General features: G+C 26.1%; 1 protein-coding gene across 1 annotated transcript in view; it reads right to left on the reverse strand.

Moving 5' to 3' along the window:
* The window catches only part of LOC127285678 (synaptic vesicle glycoprotein 2B), an 86563-nt gene extending 71424 nt beyond the window's left edge, over positions 1-15139 (reverse strand). The window contains exon 1 of the mRNA XM_051311809.1: positions 14850-15139. The gene's annotated coding sequence lies outside the window, so the exon portion shown is untranslated. The remainder of the gene's footprint in view (positions 1-14849) is intronic.
* Between the last annotated feature and the right edge of the window lie 3368 nt (positions 15140-18507).

Raw genomic sequence — 18507 nt, forward strand, 5'->3', positions numbered from 1 at the left:
AACCATTTTTTAAACCATTTAAGTTGAAAAAACAAGGTCAAAAATGAAATAAGTCCGCCATTTTGTTTTTTTTCATCGAAAATAGTTAATTGTAGTTCCGCTTTTTTTTGTTAATTCTATGGCCTATTGCATTACTTTTCAAGAAAATATCAAAAATTTAATTTTTCGATGACTTGAATTGGAGATATCGTGTCCGCCAATCACAAGTAGGGGTATAGTTTAAAACCCCTTCTTTTTGGTATAAAAAGTTTAAAGTAAATAAAATAAATTTTGTAATAAAAAAAAATATTTAAGAAAAATCACTGAGATGTGGTACTAACCCCTTAAACAAAATGGTTGACAAAGTAATTTTAAATTTGCAGCGCTATAAAAAAGCGATAATTATTATTACCTGTGAAATTTACAAAAGAAGAACAATTTAAATCCGACTTTATTGAAATAACAGAAAAATTAACATACAACATCATTGCTTATTGTTAGATGTCATTCTTTTTAGAATTTCATCAGCTTTTTAGCAAATAAAAAAACTAATTCTATTTTTGATGTAGAAGAAGTCGGTTCCCATTTAATATACAAAGGGGTTGTAGAGAATGCTTTAACCAACTTCAATTAATAATAAAAATTATAATTTAAAGTATTAAAATTATTTATATAAATATATTATTTAAATCATTCTGACATTCAGTATTATAAAGATATTTTCTTCTAGGATTAAGAGCACTTTTCATTTGCATTTAATGGTATCGATGGAATTGATAAGCAGAAAATTATACGCAATATTATTTTTAAGGACTTCTGGATGTTGTTATTTATCACGTTTTACTTCCGCGATCCGACTCATGATTAAGCAACTGACAAGTAAACTGTCAAGAAAACAAGTCTAAGGTCGGTAAGTATTAACTGTTGCATATTTTATGGTAAATTAAAATTTCAACATACTACTTAAATTATTCTAAAATATTAAATTCTACTTAAATATTATTCTAATCTAAAATTGTATAAATTTCTTGACACTGAAAATAAAAAAATTTTTTTTTGTAATTTCAAAAGCAAACTGTTTTTTTTTATCAAAATCCAAACACCATCCGGATATTAAAGTCATCCCACGGAGAATCTAGGATAATACGCATTTTAACATTTTTCCCAATTGCAAATTCTACCTAATAAAAATTCAATTAAATGGCTATTATGTTAAATGAAAATTCATACAAATAAAAATTCGAGCCGTCGGTCGTAGAATAAAATCCAATGAAAATTGACAGTGTAACGTCCTGCGTTATTTTATTAGATTTTATGTTCTTTTCCTTTTTAATTTTTTGATTTGGAATCAATTCTACATGGAAAAACATCTGTTTTATCTAAACTACGTCTCATATCTTTAGTGTAAATTGTTGTCTTCCTTTTGGAACCAATAACGAGACAAAGTACTTTCAGTAGTCTACACTCGTGGGATGCACTTTGAAATTTGGAAAATTCAATATAGATAAGAATACAGCCATTAAATCTTTTAGAAACTCTAAAGTGCATGCTTCCAGCTGTTTACTGCTGGGGTCTTTTTCCTATCTTATCACTTTCCCACGAAAGTCCAAGAGTTTCTACCATCAAAAATTAATATTAATATTGAAATTTTAAACATTATTATGAAAATAATTAATCATTTAGACTATAAGTAACAGAAATTTTATATGTAATAAGAAGTTTTTTTAACTATTGTCATTTAATTATATATAATTAATTTTACTTAACTTTCTTTTATATATATATATATGTATAAAAAAGTATGTGTGTGTAATTGAATGCGTAAATTTTCAATATTATGTAATTAAATAATCATAAAATCATGTATTTCATAAATAATTTTAAGAATTTTTGTAATTTTAAAAATTCGTTTAAAATGTGAATCTTGGCTCCATCTTTTAAAAATAGTTTAAACTACAGTTCCCCACTTTTTCGAAACACCCTAATCTTAAAGATACGCCCACGCAAAGTCATCCCTTGCAAGGCTGGGCCTGAAAGATCCAATGAAATCTTTCTTTTAGATAAGTTCTTCTTTTTTGTTTCATAAAAAAATCCAATCACTGATCTTTTTGACTTTCCACTCTATAAAATATTCATCCCCAAATTTCCACCCAACTAAAAAATTTAATTAGAGATAATAATATAAAAACTGAAGATTTGAATTAAAAAGTCAACATTCTCAGTTCTAAGTTCAATCAGTTCAAGTGCAGTCAAAAAATTCTCAACTCTCAGTTCTAAGTTCAGTCAAAATTCTCAGTTCAAGTTCAGTCAAAAATTCTCAATTCTCAGTTCTAAGTTCAATCAGTTCAATTCTTAATTCTCAATTCTCAGCAGTCAGTTCAATTCTCAGTTCAATCAGTTCAATTACGAGTCAAGTTCTTAATCATCATTCGAAGCCAATACCCAAAATTCCAATTTAAACGAGATTCAACAATTATAAATAAAAAAGAAAAAAAGTAAGTACTTTTATTGTATACTAAATTACTTTTCTCCTCTCATCTATTTTTTTGTCATACTTTTAATTCAGAAGGACGTGGTGCGATTAAGTTGCGCATTTTAGTTCCTTCAATCCTTAAAAAAAGATTTGATAGTTATTTTTTTATTAAACACCTTTCCGAAAAGATTTCGGTGTATTTAGTGCATTATTATTTTTTCAATCCTTTTAAATTCTTCTTCAAATAAAACAAACTAATTTGAATGATTCCTGAGTTGTGGACAATGAGTCTAGACTCAAAAATAAATTAAAATTAATTAACTATGTTGCGTTGTCGGACGTAACAACAGACTTACAGTTGATCAAAGTTCAAATTTCATGAAAATTTTGATGATTTTTAGATACTTGTATAAATTCTGCTAATTTTTTCTAATCCAAACGGTACAAAAAGTTTATATTTTAAATTTGTTATCGATAGTTTATTTAATTGCAAAAATTTTAAGCCCAAGTAGAGCACAATCGGATGAAAAATAAATATTCTACACTAGATTTAGTGAACAAAACAATTTTTTCATTTTCAGTAATCTCTCAAAGTGATTTCGATCTAAATCTCTTTAGTATTAAAAAATTCATTTATTTGACAAAAATTTAAATATTTTTAATTAGCATGTGACAGCGGTCCACAAATTTATTCTATTTTGTAAAAAAATGCTTTGTGCAATAAATCAATATCAATTTCGTAATTGTAGAAAAAAAGAAAAAATGTTTGCAGTGAGATTTGCAGCAAACATGTAAACTATAAAATAAATCTAAGCTAATTATCCACCGAAGGTGGATAAAAAAGTGCTTCCAACAAGGGTTGACGGGTTTTAGTGGGTCGGCGCTGGTAGTATGCCGTCAGCTTATTTTGTTTTCTTTCACTGAGAAAAATGTTTAGTCAGAGCAACCAAAATTTGGTTGGGCCAACAAAAAAATTTTGTTGGTATTTAATCAACCACCAAACTATTTGTTTGAATCAACCAAAAAATTTGGTTAAGTGTTTTTTGTTGGCATAACAAAAATGTTTAGTTGATCCAACAGTTTCTTTTGTAAAATTAAAAATTTTATTCTACCTTATTTCTTTTCTTTTTATCTCTTTTATTTATTTATTATCAATTTGACATTGAATTTATATTTATCCAATTGAAATATTTGTGGACTTTGAAAAATCTCATCACTGCCTGGGATCGAACCTCTGTTTTAAAACTGAAGGTCGGGAGCTCTGACCACTGGACAACCCATCCTTGTGAGAGATTTAAACTAACAGTTCTCTTAAGCTATAAGCTGAGGGCGAATCAAATTATTTGGTTGTCGCAACCAAATTTTGGTTTGGACAAAAAACGATCATTTGGTTTTTTAGACCAAACTATTTTGTTGTTGTAACCAAATTTTTGTTGGAATTTAAAAATGTTTAACCAAATAATTTGGTTGGCCTAACCAAATGTTTGGTTGAGATAACTCTACGACTTGGTGCAGCCAAGGTATCTGTATTATACAGATTTCCCAAAAGTCCCTAGGCAAAAAAAAATTTATCTCAGACTTATAAAGTTTTGTCCACCATGTTGGATTCGACATTTTGAATTTTCAATAACTGATCTTGGATTCATAACACAGGTCTACAAAATAAAATTTTTATTTAGATGTCGGAGTGGTTTCCAATGTATTTTTATCTGCTGAACACGATCCCGGGTTCTAAAATTGCTTATCACGTCAGGATGTTGAATAAAGTGGGCGTAAAGTGTCCCAACAGAGTGTTTTTGGGGGGTTTCCTTATTTTTTCTTCCTAATTCGATGTGCTAGACACTTCTATATAGGCCTAAATTAAAGCTTTGATCGTACACTTTAAGACCCATATACGCAAGATTAAAAAAAAATTTGAAATTTAAAAAACATGGGGGTAAAGACCCCATAAACTGTGTTTTTAAAGTAAGTGTTTTTAGTATTTTTTTCTCCTTAACCTGACGTGCTAAAGACTTCTATATAGGCCTAAATTAAACCTTAAATTGTTCACTGTAAGACCCGTAAGCAAAAATTTTTGAAAAAAATTGGGGTAAAGACTCCCAAGAAGTTATGTTTGAGGATTTTTAGTATTTTTTTCTCCTTAACATGACCTGCTAGGACTTATAATTGTTCCCTATTCTAATTCCTCAATTTAACTTAGCTAAATTAACTAAGTTGGGAAGAGGTTTATCAAATGAATGATTAAAAAAATACAATATGCAAATTATTTAGGGGCCGTCCATATATCACGTGGACAGTTTTGGGGGAGGGGGGGTTCGTCAAAAGTCCACGATTGTCCACGAGGGGGGAAGGGGGGGTCAAAGCAAATATCCACGTGGACCCAGTAAAAATGAAATTTTATTTATTGTTTTTTATCCCTCTTTTAAATTTCGCGCCAGTGTATTATGCAGCGCTGCGCAAGTCATTCGATATTTTTATCAATTTCGTTCCGAGTTTTATCGAATCAATATACGCCGGCTGGTGTGCTACACGTGAAAAATCATAACAAACCCGCCTGAACCCGAATTCTCATAAATTACAATTTCATTTTTAATGAATTTAAGACCTACTGTGAATGATTTACCTCAAAATCTCCCTTATGATTTGTACTGCCCTTCAGTACTACCTGTACTGCAAGGTAAGTGACCCCTTAAAAAGATTCCACAGATAGGACTCCGATAAAAATTTTGATACTCAGCGTAACAAATTTTGATTTGAAATACATCTTGAATTTTGAAACTACTATTGACTCAAAATACTTCAATCAACTAACAGACTGTTTTTAAAATTTTAAAACGCATATGCAGTGAATGTGGCCTTTATTTTGCCGCAAAGTCGCACTTAACTACTCACGTTAAAATATTATATAAAAATCAACGTAAAAGAAATACAGAGGATTGGGATGAAGAAACGGAACTTGTTGAAGTGTCTTGTGTAGAGATGGAAAATAATGTAACTTCAGAGAGCTCCATTGATTTTTTCGCAACTGATAATCTTGCCGAATGGTTAACACAACCATGGATCAGCAATGATAATATAGATGACGATTAGTAGATTTGTGGTTTTTTCGAAATTATTTTAAGATTTGTTACCATAAAGATTTACCTACTTTTATTTTATACGATAATTTTCAGATATTCCTGGCATAAATATTTTAATTCTACCATACATTGTATTTTTAGCTATAGTGATTAATAATTTAAGATTTGTTGCCAAAAAGATTTATGTATTTTTAGTTTGTAGAGTAATTTAAAATATTTTTGCCAAAAATATCTTCACGATACCAAAAAATAATGGTATTTAGTTGGTAAACGTTATTCTAAGATGTGTTACCAATGTGATTGTTATGTGATTCAACCAAAAATGTTATTTTGCTTAGCAAAATTTTAAGTTTACTAGCAGTAAACTTGAAAATTATTTTTATAATTAAAAGAAACAGTGACTAAATGTTTTCTAATAACTATTAAATATCTACTTATTTACCATTTTAAAATAAGAAACATACAAACAAAAAATTTTCACCAAAAAAAGTCCACGTGGATATTTAGGGGGGGTGGGGGGGGGGGTTCGTCAAAAGTCCACAATTGTCCACGAGGGAGGAGGGGGGGTCAAAAAGTGATGAAAAATTGTCCACGTGGTATCTGGACGGCCCCTTATTTAAAAATGCTGAATGTTCTCAATTATTATTATTATTACAAGACAATCAAAATAATTATGAAACCTATTTAATAAGGTTTGGTAAGGTTACCTTATTATGTGTAGTGGTGGAGTTTCCAAATTTTCATCGTGAGTTTTGATGATTCGGTATTCTATTGAGTTTTTTTTACGACCACTCGTAAAAGTTCGTTATTGATGGGTGTCACTGTTGAAACTTAGACTTTTAACTTCCGTACATATTAGAACTGTATTTTAACACATGAACTCCGTACGTATAATTTTTGGGACTGCCTTCGTAGCGTGACAGGTTTCCCTTTATATATTAATATTAGAGATTTTTAAAACCTTATAGCTTAACTTTATTTTATAGTTTGTATTTTTGCTGCAAATCTCACTGCAAACGTTTTTTCTTTTTTATTTCAATAATTACAAAATTGATATTAATTTATTGCAAAAAACATTTTTTTACAAAGTAGAACAAATTTGTAGACCATTGTCACATGATAATTAAAAATATTTAAATTTTTTATCAAAAACATGGATTACTAAAGAGATTTAGATCGAAATCACTTTGAGAGATTACTGAAAATGAAAAAATTGTTTTGTTCACTAAATCTAGTGTAGATAAAATAAAATTGCCAAACACTTTTTCACTAAATTTTTATTTTAACTTTTTTATCATTATTATAATCTTTTAATGACTATTTATTTTTTATTTCTATTTGTTTTTTATTAATAATGTCAAATACGATGATTATTTGGGGTTATGTTTTGATTTCGTATAACCAAAATGGTTTCCAACATGCCTTTTCTGCTATCACGTGTTGACTTAAATCATCGCGCGCATCCAATTTCAAGCGGCAAATTTAAAAATGACTCCTCTTCAATGTTTTTTTCAAGCTTCTCTGTAAATCGGGTTGCATATTTCTAAAGTGAAATATACTAAAGTCTGCATAAACTTTAATACTATATTGGGGGTGATTCATAGTCAAATAATCTTACTGTATATGAACCAGCTGATTTTCCTGGAGGTAAATTTAAGTGACGTCACACCTCGAAAATGTGGTTTTTTTAGATTCAGCAAAATTGTACGAAGAAAAAAAAACTAAAATATTTTTTTCCTACTCAAAAAACATCTATTAATCGAAAAAAAAATGTTTCGTTGGATTGTCAAAAAAAAAGTTTTTGTATTATTCATGCGCCACACGGTAGCCATATATTGTACTATTTGGATTATTGAAGTGAATTTAACTAAAAGTTTAAGAGATATCACTAAAGATTAGATAATCTCACAGGAATGAAGCTTTTGCTGGAGAAAAAATGTTAGTGTAATTTTTTTTAGTGAAATAACGTATAATCAAGAACGACTCATGATATTTTAGAATCATTTGAAAAATGGCAAGTATTTCATGAGTGACTCCTAGAACTCCACTCTTCCAATTGTTACAATTAAGAACAAAGCGGTGATTTCCGCCTTACACTTCCGAGAGATCATACAGGGTCGACAGCCCCATTGTACGATAATCCGATAATAATAATCAATTATTACTATTTCTGTAATTTTGGTAATTATCTTAAAACTTTTCAGTTGTTGAATTATATTTTCCAAAACAACACTCATATGAAATGTCTTTCACATTTCTTTCACTAATATATAATAACATACTAGATTTTAAATTTTCTTAAAATATAATTGCAATTTTGAATTATTTTACATTTTTTTTTCCAAAAGTGACTGAAAATTGTTAATCTGGCCTGTTTTTCGTGTTTTTATTATTATTATTATTATTAAATTATGCTTTACTTTATTTCAATTAATTTAAAGTTCCTATTTCTCAATTATTTGTGACTAAAAGGACATATGAATATTTCCCAAACAAAATTTTTTGGAATTTCTACATTTTTAGAATTAGTGAGCTCAAACTGAATTAAATTTTAATATTTAACAATTTTTATTTAATTAAAATAATATTTAAAAGAATTTTTGTTTAGTCGAACATTTATGCAACAGATTCTTTACTTCACTAAATTTTTATTTAACCCTTAATTGGCACCATGGGTCCAGTAGACCCGAGCATTTTTTCTCGCTCAAATTAATTGAATGTATTTGAATATTTTTTATATTTTAATATATTAGTTTAACATATTCTTAGTAATTTTATAAGTTTTTCATACAACTAATTAGATACAAAAGAATAAATAAGCTTCAAACATTAATAATTATGAATTTTTATTTTTAACCTGAAAAGTCACATTTTATTCTGCAAAATAAATACCTTTTTTGCAAGTCCTGCTGTTGTGGTCATTTTTTCCCTAAAGAATAATAGTATAACCTTAAATTTTTAAGTCATAATATTAAAATTTAAATAAATCATGAATTTTTAAGTAAAAACACTCAATTTTTCTTTTTTATTTTTTACAATTTTTTTAATTAACTTAAAATAAATGAATCCCTGTAAAACTAATGAAATTTTAAAAAACAGATAAGTTACCTCATATTAAATTTTTGTGCAAAAATATTCAATACCGACTGTAGAATACACGTTTGAATAAGTCGGGTCCAGCAGACCCGTTGTGCGATTTACGTTCTACCAAGGAATTGTGCCAGTTAAGAGTTAAATGATATAAATTGCAATTCACTGAATTTTAATTTGTCCGAATTTTTAATTGATAAAATTTTTAAGACGCCGAATTTTCATTTATTTGAAATTACAATTGTCCAAACAAACAATCGCCAAAACAATTTCGGCGTAATTTTGAAAATAGACTAATCACGATTTTCTTGATAATTTCTAATTGGTCAATTTTAAAAATTACGCCGAAATTTTTCTGGATATTGTTTATTCGGCCATTTGTAATTTCGGACAAATAAAAATTCGGTGAAATGGAATTTCTGTCATTTGAAAATTCGAATCACATAAAATTCGATGGAATGAGCCATTTACGTTCGAACAAAGAATTGTACCAGTTAAAAGTTAATATAATTTCTATTTAACAACATTTTTTTTGCAATATTTTCATAACACAAAGTTTTAATTTAATATAATTAATTAATATAGTTGTATAATATTTAATACAAAAACGCGATTGCAGAATAAAAATTAGGAATGTAATATAATGATAGGTTTATTACGTCCTGCCGCCGTCAGATGGCAGAAGCATGCAGAGAGCACAAAGTCACAACTATTTTTATATTACTTTCCTACATTTCGTTTTGAAATCGCGTTTTTGTATGTATTAGGAAAATTTTTCCGTTTTTAAAATTTGTAACGAATGATAATAATTCGTACAAATACAAATTCTGTCAAATGAAGTTTCGGTGAAGTAAGAATTTTGACATTTAAAAATTCGACATAGTCAAAATTCGATTGAATGAGAATTGTATTAAATGGAAATTTGATTAAATTGAAATTCTTTTTAATGAAAATTCAATTAAATGAAAAGTTCTATTAAATAAAAATTCTTTTAAATGTGAATTCAGTGAAATAAAAATTCGATTAAGTGAACATTCTTGCTGTTAATTAAAAATTCTATATTATGGAAATTTTGTAGATTATAAAATTTGAAATTATATTAAATGAAAATTCGGTCAATTAAAAAATCTGTTTTATAAAATTTCGACTAAATAAAAAATTTCTTTAATTATGAATTCAGTTTAAAAAAAAATTCTTAAATATGAAAATTCAATATAAATTCTACTTTATAAAATTTGGTAACAGAAATTCGAGCTTATTAATTTCGAAACAGTAGCAATAAGAACCTTAATTTTTATGTAGTTTTTCAAAAATAATTAATTTTACCGACATTCTACGAGTCACGAAGTTATATTATCTATTTTATTATAATCGGTTCAATTGTGTTAAAATGAGAGTTCTAGCATTACAGAAAAATGTTGCTTAAAACCGCTTCCTTTCAAGTTTCATTATTATTAAAACTTTATTTGATTCTAAGAAATTATATAAAAAAAACTATTTTTTAATTTTACAAAACAATTTGCGATGCATGAATATTTTCGACATTCAATCTATTGGAATTATTATGGTGACCGAGAAATCAAAAATTTTCAAATTTTTATATAGTAGAATTTTCTAAAGTAGATTTTTTAATGAGCCGGATTTTTCATATCAAAGAATTTTTATTTAATTAAACACTGATTTAATAGAATTTCTATTTAATTAAATTTTCGTTTAGCAAATTTTCTAATACATCACATCGACCAATAAAAAAAAAATTAAAAAAATAAATAAATATTTTTAAAATTGTCCCGAAATTTTTTTGGTGATTTTTTGTTTTGGCCATTTATAATTTCGAACAAATGAAATTTTGTCCATTTAAAAATTCTATCAATTAAAAATTCGTACAAATAAAAATTGATACAAATAAAAATTTGTATAAAAAAAAATTCGGACAAATTAAAATTTGATGATTTGGAATCTCTGTTATTTAAAAATTCGATTCATATAAAATTCGATTGATTGAGAATTCAGTTACTTAAATTAAAATTCTTTCAAATAAAAAAATCATATCATGAAAATGACTCTAACTGTCAAATTAACAAAGTTCTAATTTAATAAAAACTTGAAATCGACCTAATTTTTATTTAACAGAATTGTCATTTAAAAGATTTAATTTTTATTTTAATAATTTTAATTTAATAAAAATCATTAAATACAATTTTTATTTTAAAGTATTTTAATAGAAATGATTATTATTTTCTAGACGAAATTTCAATTTTCGAATTAAACTTTGACAGATTTTGCTTTTATACGATTTTTTTAACATATGGAAATTTTTAAATACCGAATTTTTGTTTCATAGAATTTTTATTTTACAGTCATTTTCTTTACATGACTTTTTTATTTAAATGAATTTTAATTTAACAGAATTCTCATAAAATTCATCGAATTTTCATTTTTACGAATTTTTAATTGATTTAATTTTTAAGACGCCGAATTTTCATTTGTTTGAAATTACAAATCGTGGAATGAACAATCGACAGAAAGATTTCGGCGCAATTTTTAAAATTGACCAATTAGAAATTATCAAGAAAATCGTGATTGGTTGATTTTTGAAAATTGCGCCGAAATCTTCTTGTCGATTATTTGTTCGGTCATTTGTAATTTCGAACAAATGAAAATTTAACGTCTTAAAAATTTTATCAATTAAAAATTCGATGAATTGAAATTTCTATTATTATTATTATTATTATTAGTATTATTAATATTATTATTATAATTATTTCATTATTATTTTCTATTATTACATTTATATTAATTGATTATATTAAATTAAAACTTTGTGTTATGAAAATTTTGCAAAAAAAATGTTGTTAAATAGAAATTATATTAACTTTTAACTGGCACAATTCTTTGTTCGAACGTAAATGGCTCATTCAATCGAATTATATGTGATTCGAATTTATTTCACTGAATTCACATTAAAAAAAATTTTTATTTAATAGAACTTTTTATTTAACTGAATTTTCATTTAAAAGAATTTTAATTTAATCAAATTTCCATTTAACACAATTCTCATTTGACATAATTTTGACTATGTCGAATTTTTAAATGTCAAAATTCTTATTTCACCGAAACTTCATTTGACAGAATTTGTATTTGTACGAATTATCATTGGTTAGAAATTTTGAAAACGGAAAAATTTTCCTAATACATACAAAAACGCGATTTCAAAACGAAATGTAGGAAAGTAATATAAAAATAGTTGTGACTTTGTGCTCTCTGCATGCTTCTGCCATCTGACGGCGGCAGGACGTAATAAACCTATTATTATATTACATTTCTAATTTTTATTTTGCAATCGCGTTTTTGTATTAAATATTATACAATTATATTAATTAATTAAATTAAAATAAAACTTTGTGTTATGAAAATTTTGCAAAAAAAAATGTTGTTAAATAGAAATTATATTAACTTTTAACTGGTACAATTCTTTGTTCGAACGTAAATGGCTCATTCAATCGAATTATATGTGATTCGAATTTTCAAATGACAAAAATTCCATTTCACCGAATTTTTATTTGTCCGAAATTACAAATGGCCGAATAAACAATATCCAGAAAAATTTCGGCGCAATTTTTAAAATTGACCAATTAGAAATTATCAAGAAAATCGTGATTAGTCAATTTTCAAAATTACGCCGAAATTGTTTTGGCGATTGTTTGTTTGGATAATTGTAATTTCAAATAAATGTAAATTCGGCGTCTTAAAAATTTTATCAATTAAAAATTCGTACAAATAAAAATTCGGTAAATTGCAATTTCTATCATTTAACTCTTAACTGGCACAATTCCTTGTTCGAACGTAAATGGCACAACGGGTCTGCTGGACCTGACGTATTCAAACGTATATTCTACAGCCGGTATTGAATATTTTTGCACAAAAATTTAATATGAGGTAACTTATCTGTTTTTTAAAATTTCATTAGTTTTACAGGGAGTAATTTATTTTAAGTTAATTAAAAAAATTGTAAAAAATAAAAAAGAAAAATTGAGTGTTTTTACTAAAAAATTTATGATTTATTTAAATTTTAATATTATGACTTAAAAATTTAAGGTTATACTATTATTATTTAAGGAAAAAATTACCACAACAGCAGGACTTGCAAAAAAGGTATTTATTTTGCAGAATAAAATGTGACTTTAGGTTAAAATTAAAAATTTATAATTATTAATGTTTGAAGCTTATATATTATTTGTATCTAATTAGTTGCATGAAAAAGTTATAAAATTACTAAGAATATGTCAAACTAATATATTAAAATATAAAAAATATTCAAAAGCAACACATTCAATTAATTTGTGCGAGAAAAAATGCTCGGGTCTACTGGACCCATGGTGTCAGTTAATGGTTAAAAAAAATTATGTAAAGAAAATGACTAAAATAAAAATTTTGCCAAACAAAAATTTGGTAGCTAAAAATTTTGTTATACGTAAAAATTCATACAAAAAGAAATTCTGTGAAATGCCAATTTGAAAATTGAAAATTCGACAAAAAAAAAAATTATTTCTAATAAAATTTTTTTAAATGAAAATTTTAATTAATGAATTTTTTTGGGAAATTCATGCTGCCCCGTATAATCAAATATGTGAAAGTTTTATTAAATGGAAATTCAACATTTTAACTGTTTTAGCAAATAAAATAAAAATTTTTGCAACCTAAAAATTGAGCTACATAGAATTTCTGTTAAAAAATTGTTTTTTTTTTGTAAATATTTTCTTAAATGTAAATTGTATTATTTGAAAATTGAATGTATTAGAAAATCTGCTATGCGAAAATTTTATTAAACAGAAAATCTATTAATTTAGAGTTTAATTCAATATAAATTCTTCGATATGAAAATTTGGCTCATTAAAAAATCAACTTTATAAAATTTTCTTAAATAAAAATTCGATAATTTTTAATTTGACATCCCGAAAAATTCCAATAGATCTAACGTGGGAGAATATTAATTTTTTTAATAGTAATTTTTTTTTATTTATTATTATTATTTATTATTTATTGTTTATTATTATTATTATTATTTATTTTACTTTTACAACGTTTCGGTATCTTGGTTTGACACCATTTTTAGATCAATTTTTAATTAAATAAATAATTGGTTACATTTGTAACACATTTTTAATAAATACATGAATTAGAATAAAAATTTGAGAAATAAACACTGACATTCATTTCGAGTGACAAAATAAAATTTGATAGTTGATATAAATTTTTGCCTAATGGATTGGATGTTGTGGAGGTAAAAGAAATTGAAACCCAAAAATTTTTGTTATATTTATTTTTAAATTGAATTTGTTGAAAAATTAATTCTACTTTTTTTTTACTATTTTGTGAAACAATTATTTGAGAATTAAAAAAAAAAATTTCAAATATTGCTATGTCGAATATTTATAGTAAAAATAAAAAGAAAATTATTGTGTGGAAATTTTAATAAATTTTGTAAAAAAAATTCTTTGAGTAGCTATACAATGACAATTGAAATATTTAAAATATTTCTTTTTCTTTACGATTTTTAAAATACTTTTTGTTTTATTTATTTACACTTCAACGTGTCTAAAGCCCGTTGACTAATTTAAGTCCGTAAAGCTAATTTGACTAATTTACAAATTAGTCAAAACTGTAATTTTCTTTTACCTGTTATATTTGAACTCCTAATGAAAAATAATAAATTTTGTAAAAACGGAATAAATAATTAAAAGATCGTGTTCTCATAAAATAGTACTTTTTGTAAAAGTAACTGCAACATTGTATTTTTGCAATTTTAAATTGACACTGACATTTAATTGCTTAGAAATTATTTTTTCATTTTAAAAATAATTTACTCTCAGCAACAGCTGCTTAATGTAAGTTTTAATAGCCCTCACCACAGGGTACGTGAGTTACTGGTAAGAAGAGTCTAATTAAAAGAAATAAATATGCTGTTAGAACGCAGGTATATGCGTTTTAAAATATTCTGCAAATCTCAACTTATTTAATTTCAAATTAATATTATTTTTCCCAATTCAATTCCTTTGCATATTGCTTTATTTTTATTACCAAAATGTAATCCGATATTTTCTTCTTGTAAGGGGTTTTTTTTTAAAAAAATACAACAATTTTTACATAGAAAATATAAATTTGTTAAAAATGAAAAATTAATAAATTTCTAATATTTTGAGTTTTTAGAATTTATTGAAACTCACCTAATCATTATCCCTTGTCTCGTAGGGGATTTATTGTAAAAAAATCTTGACATGAACACACACGCAACAGTTAAAAATATAATTGGCAAAAGTATTTAAAAATTATTTACATCACAGTTTTTTTTTTTTTAACAATAACTAAATCACTCCGGAGGGTCAATTCGTGATGAGTACGTCTGTCAATCTGTTCATACAAATGCTACCTTATGGACGACACACGGAACTGTGAAATCAGAAAATTGCCCCACCAATAAGAAAAGCTCATCCACTATTGACTTGAGGTAGTTGTCTTGCAATTCTGCTTCTTAATAGAATTTATTCGTATTTTAATGACTAGAAATAAAACAAAAAATATTTTAACATTAAATAAAAATTTTAGAAAAGTTTAGATTATGGGAAATTTTTTTTTAATTTTACTAATTTTGAACCATTGCTAAAAACTTGCTAACCTTGGGAAAATTAATTTTTTAAATTTACAGTTTTTTGACCATTGCTAAAATCTTGCCAACCGATGGGAAATAAAAAAAAATTTTTTTGATTTTGAACCATTGATAAAAACTTGCAAACTATAGGAAAATATTTTTTAATTTTACGGATTTTGGACCATGGCTAAAATCTTGCGAACCATGGGAAATTTTTTTCTATTTTACGTATTTTGGAGCATGGTTAAAAACTTGCAAACCATTGGGAATTTTTTAAAATTAATTTTTCATATTTCGCATGATTTTTGCAATGGTCAAAAATCCGTAAATTAAACAAAATAATTTTCCCATGGTTCGCAAGTTTTTAGCCATTATTCAAAATCCGTAAAAAAGAAAAAAAAATTTTCCCATGGTTTGCAAGATTTATGCAATAGTCCAAAATCCGTAAAATTAAAAAATTGTTTCCCATGGTTCGCAAGTTTTTAGCCATGGTCCAAAATCCGTAAAATTGAAAAATATTTTCCCATGGTTTGCAAGATTTTAGCAATGGTTAAAAATCCGTAAAATTAAAAAAAAAATTTCCTATGGGAAATTGTACTATGGGAAACGGACATAAGCAATGGTTTTTGAAATTTTTGCCAAGATTTAAACCATGGGTCTAATCGTTTTTTCCTTGGCAATCGATTTCGCCCATGGTTTTTATGATTTTACCCATAGTTTCATTTCCACGCGAATAGCTAAAAATTTCTGTACAGAATTCTTAAGAGGTTAGTACCACATATTTTTTCAAGAAAATCGATTTTCTAAAAATTGCATATTCTTGTAGTAGATTTATGTAGAAATGCTATGGAAACTATTATTTTGGTTGGAAGCATCGGTAACATATCGAAAAAAGGGGTACAATGTAAAAGTCACGCGCTCATGGAGCGTACTCTTCGCGAGTACACTGAGAAAAAAATACTGTTGAATCAAATAGTTTAATTTTATTAAATTTCCCGTTATTGATTCAATAACAATTTTATTGATTGAAAAGTATATTACATAAAATGAAAAAACGAAACTATTTAAATCAAAAGTATGGTAATGTAAAATTAATGCCATTGTGTAAATTGATGCTATAGTTAATTTATTTATATCAACAGAATAATTTATTAATTCTTTGACAATTTTTATTTGAAGCATCTAAAAGGTAAATTTGAAGAAAATGTGTATAAGTTTGAATCATACGAAAAATTGTTTACTTCAAAGAAGCGAGCTCTTGGAAACGAAAGCATATGGTGGATTTCACGTCAAAAATCCACCCAAAAAAAAAATTTTGTCCAATTATTCCCAAAATTTTTTTATGATATGTCCTATAGGTAAGTAATTTGTCAGACAAATATTTTTGAATTTTATGAAAAATTGTCCAAGGGGGAGGGGGTGAAAGTTTTGGACTTTTGCGTGACACGCTCCATTTTGATTGTTTATCATACTTCAAAGGAAAAATTAAAAAAAAAATGGGACATGGTTTTTATAGATTTTTTCATAAGTTTTCGAATTCCGCAGTCTATTTTCAAAAATTTTGTTATTTTGACACAAATTTTGAAAAAATAAAAATATATTTTCACTTTTCTCATCTTTGGGTCATTTTTTTTCTTCTCATTTTTAAAAGAAAGCTGAGATTTTTTCCGATGACATACTCAATTTTCAAAAAACTGTTATTTTTTGTTTTCGTGTGAATATTTAATTTATAAAACGTTAAATCGAACTACTCTCTGCATTTCACAGGGTGAAATAATAATAATAATAAATAAAATAAATAAATAAAATAAATAAATAATAATAAAATAATAAAAAGAAGTGAAACCAAATCTTAAAACTAGAAACAAAGTAAACGATAAGAAAAAGTTGTTAAAATAATAGAACACTTACCTTCTAAATTAATAGAAAAAATCAAATCAGACCTTAAAACTAGAAACAAAACAAACGATAAGAAAAAGTCGCTAAAATAATACAACACTTACCTTCTAAATTAAAAAAAATAATAAATCAAATCAAACCTTAAAACTAGAAACAAAACAAACGAAAAGAAAAAGTCGCTAAAATAATATAACACTTACCTTCTAAATTAATAGAAAATAATAAATCAAATCAAACCTTAAAACTAGAAACAGAGCAAACGATCAGAAAAGTCGCTGAAATAAGAAAACACTCAACATTAAAATTAAAAGAAAAAGGAAATGAAACCAAACCTTAAACCTCTCAAATTCAAAAACAATGAATAAATTTCAAATGGACGAGAAAATAAAAATCTTAGCAAAAATGAATTTCTATAATAATTTTTTAATACACTACTCGAATATCCCTGTGTAAACATTGAAAGAGAAATGTCTTATTTATGTGTCGGCCATCTGGCGGCAACATTATGAAGAACGAAGTGCTTCTCACCCGCAGGAAATATATCACGTAACACGACACGGCACGGCGTGACGTGCAACATTCGAAAATTAATTTATCGAAAACAAAAAATAACGGTTTTTTGAAAATTGAGTATGTCATCGGAAAAAATCTCAGCTTTCTTTTAAAAATGAGAAAAAAAAATGACCCAAAGATGAGAAAAGTGAAAATATATTTTTATTTTTTCAAAATTTGTGTCAAAATAACAAAATTTTTGAAAATAGACTGCGGAATTCGAAAGCTTATGAAAAAATCTATAAAAACCATGTCCCATTTTTTTTTAAATTTTTCCTTTAAAGTATGATAAACAATCAAAGTGGAGCGTGTCACGCAAAAGTCCAAAACTTTCACCCCCTCCCCCTTGGACAATTTTTCATAAAATTCAAAAATATTTGTCTGACAAATTACTTACCTATAGGACATATCATAAAAAAATTTTGGGAATAATTGGACAAAATTTTTTTTTTGGGTGGATTTTTGACGTGAAATCCACCATATGCTTTCGTTTCAATGAATGGTGTTATTGCGGGCTGCCTATACATATAGCAGATGCTATAAAAATCGTGACACTATGCATTTGAGACATTGATACCCAACTTATTAAAACATTCTTAACTATTGTCATCAAAATAATGACATGACTTATTATTTCAATTAACTAAACTTTTAATTTATTAATCGTGTACTTTTGTTGTAATAAATGGCGTCATTGCGGGCAATCTCTATAATAGATTTTTAAATGTAACTATAAAAAGATTTTTTTTCCCTTTTTCTAAAATTGTATTTATATATAATATAAA

This window comes from Leptopilina boulardi, unplaced genomic scaffold, assembly GCF_019393585.1.
Source record: "Leptopilina boulardi isolate dan_hultmark-lab unplaced genomic scaffold, ZJU_Lbou_2.1 LbouV2_341, whole genome shotgun sequence".
Taxonomy (NCBI): domain Eukaryota; kingdom Metazoa; phylum Arthropoda; class Insecta; order Hymenoptera; family Figitidae; genus Leptopilina; species Leptopilina boulardi.